A 3,499-nucleotide genomic window follows, 5' to 3' on the forward strand; every position below is an offset into this window, starting at 1 on the left:
ACGCCATGCCACGTCGCTCACGGCCGGGTCCAACGGCCCCTCGCGGGGGGGTTTGCACCCCCGTCCTGCGCCCTCAGTTTGGTTCGCTCCGCACGCATATAAAGATGGCGGCGCGGGTGGGATCTCGGCTCTGCCACGTTGGCGGCCTGGGTAGGGGATGGTGGGCGGGAAGAGCGGCAGAATGACGTCGTCGCTTTAAAGCTTGCAGCCGTTAGAAACTATCGGGCACTCTGTGTAGATCTTTATTAGTAGAGACACGAAGTACGTTTCGGTTGAAGTGATTTGTGCGCACAGAGGAAATTAGGTTGGGAGAGCCTCTAAGGTGAGGGAGTCCAGCCTGTGACCCGCTCCCTCAGCCTCTCCTGGGGCTCCAGCCCCTTCCCAGCTCCGTTCCCTTCTCTGGGCACGCTGCAGCCCCCCAGTTCCCTGTGCTGAGGGGCCCAGAGCTGGACACGGCACTCGAGGTGTGGCCTCAGCAGTGGCAGCACAGGGACGGGCACTGCCCTGCTCCTGCTGCCGCCCCACGGCTGCCACAGCCCAGGGGCCATCGGCACCGTCAACATGAAGAGCTTCTCCGGCATTCTTCGCTGCCTACAGGGGAGGAAAAAAATTAGGTGAAATCTTTCAGCCTTGACACCCCATCTGGCACCCATTATAGCTAATACGGGAATTTGGAGAGTATTCAGTTAAGGCTTGACAAGCACATTGACTGTGACTACTGACTGTGTTGCTAAACGACTGAGTTTGTGCACAGTATTAAGGAAATCACTGTGCCACTTATTCCCTCAATCTCTCCTGCAAGATTCTTAGAACTAAGGTGTTGGTTCATGCAGATGAAGAGAAACTATTAAGTATGGTGGGAAGAAGTTCTGTTAAGGTTTATAGTTCTTTTGACGTGTACTTTTTGTTGTTCCTATGTTGTTCTGAAAGAATGGACTTACCATTTCTACCAAGTGGGATTTCTCTCCTTTGTGGTAGCCTCACAGGGCAGGTTGAAGAAAGAACTTGGGATGATCTCCTTGAACATGTTTGGGGGTAGAGTTACACTGATGATATCTGGGAATGGCAAGAGCAAAATTTGACACTTGGTGTGCTGTTGCCTGTGTCACAGGCTTTGCAAGAGTCCCAGACACCATAAACCCAGAAAGTTCAGTTTGTGAGGAACTTTTTGCTCACCATTGGTGGCAAATCTGGGTTAGAAAATACTGCAAGTCTCTCAGGAGCTAGAAGTTCCTGTGGGGTGGTGTCAGTCATGGGGGTGTCAGTCACCAGGAGTGTGCTGACTGTGTCCATGCTGTGAATACAACATGGGCATAAAGACTGGGAAGCTGTCACTGGTCTGTGCTGGAGCAGCATCACTGAATCCCAGTGCTGGTGGAGCAGAGGTGCCCCAGCAGCAGGTGTGTGGTTCCCACAGGGCCCATCATCCCCTCAGGGGCTTTGAGAGGCTGGAGGTGGAGATGGGCAGAAGCCCAGCGTGGGCAATGTGGTGTGGGCAGCCAGGCCGGGAAGGCAGATGTGCTGGAGAGGCTCTGGACCCAGGATGAAGTCAAATGGGTGGCTGTGGCCTTGTAGCAAGCCTGTCAGCTGGGCTGTGGGACCAGGACTACAGCCTGAGGCACGCAGTCCTGGAGTCACCCTCTCCTGGAGGGGTCCCTGGCTGCTCCCAGCATGTGTCCCACAGTTTTGACAGTCCCAGGTCTGGCTTGGGGCTCCCTCAGTGCTGGGAGTTTGGAGTGCCAAGAGCCAGCCCTGGACTATGGCCAGTGCCCTGCAGGGACAGGGTCTGGTGGGCATCAGAGGTGGGCACATGGGGAAGGCAGTGGGTGTTACCAGGGTGAGGAGAAGGATGAAGGAACTGGACTTTTTCTCAATGCGTCGTAGGGACACCTCATGGCAGGAGGGATGTGGCAGCAGGGCAGAGAGGCCACATCTGCTCCCCCAGAGCTGGAAAAGCTGCTTGGAAAGGCAAGTGCCCTCATCCTGGGCAAGTGCCTGCTCCTGTTGGCCTGGCTGTGACATAGCAGTTTTACCAGCTACCTCCAGAGGTCCTTTCTGACGTGAAAAACTTGAGGACTTGGTGACGGTCACTGTCTGGTACAGAAGTTTTCGTGGGTCATCACTTCACTGCCCTGCAAAACAGGGTCCTACATTGGGAAGAGAGACTGTGTCATCCTTAGGCACAGAAACAGAAATTTCATGGGGTCCGCAAGCAATGCATGCCAGCTGCTGAAGGAAAGGTGTGAGGCAAGTTACATACTGGAGACAAAACCATTATGACTGAAACTCCAGGGAATTCATGAAAAGTTACAGGGTTTTGCTAAAAAGAAAGTCATACCTGGGCCCAGCAAAGAGCCTGAACGGGGCAGCAGAGGAGCACTTGCAGCTTTATTTTGTGTTCTTTGTTCCTGCTTTATACTCCCAAAAATAAATGGCTTGATACACTTAAATTAGGTCAACAGGGACACCCAAGGGAACATCACAACCTTGTTTACCGGGAAAAGCCCTGACATTCTCCTTTCGGGAGAACGAAGGCTTCAAATTCATCATCTATACAGCAAACTTGCAGTATTGTAAAATGAATTTTTAATGATAATTTGAATTATATAAATGAGAATTACTACCAATAGTGCCTGATGTTGACAATTTAGGATATTTCAATTAGCTAATTTGCTTTTATTTGTCAGATAATTGGTGGGAAACACTGGCATTTAACTAATTATGATAATTTTTCTTTTTTTGTAACTGTCTCAGTAATTATGATAAGTATTTCAAAGGGCTTTGAGATAACTGTTTCAAAAGGAATGATAGTTGTCCTTGTTTTTTGTCATCAGAAATGGCACAGGCACCCTACCACAACAAACTCAAATTCTAGTAATTTTACCACTTTTGTTGTAATCACCTCAAAAGTGATCTTTCAGAATCACTTCCAAAATTTTCCAAAATAAATACTACATCCAAACTAGTATCAAGAGTTAAAACATAATGATGGAGTCTAATCTTAAAAAAAAATAAGGTTATTCCACTGGTTTTCAAAAGTTATCACAAATTCCCTGGTTTATTAAAAGAAAAAAATAAGTTCTTTAAGGAAGGACTAAAATTTCATCCTGTATGTTGAACAGCTCAGGTGGTGGTGAGGAAATGGATACGGCAGCTCTCTGGCCCACAGGCAATGGTGCAACTGGGGCAAAAGCTGCCAGGCCGATGTCACCAACATTTGGAGCCAGCGGGTGACTTTCTGGGCATCCAGGTACGAGCCTGTGCAGAGGGTGTCCAGCAGGTACCACTCCTGATCCCTGGGCAGCTGGCCACCACAGGTGTGGAGAAAGCACCTGGGCTCCAGCAGCCGCTCCCCGCAGCACAGGCACTCCAGCGCCACACGGACGCGCCCGGCTGGCGGATGCTCCGTGCTCTCCGGGATGAAGGAGTGGCCGGCGGGTGGCCGCAGCATGACCAGCGGGCGGTAGCTGCTGCTGTTCTCCTGGACGCTGCAGACTTC

The sequence above is a fragment of the Parus major genome, chromosome Z, assembly GCF_001522545.3.
Source record: "Parus major isolate Abel chromosome Z, Parus_major1.1, whole genome shotgun sequence".
Lineage (NCBI taxonomy): Eukaryota > Metazoa > Chordata > Aves > Passeriformes > Paridae > Parus > Parus major.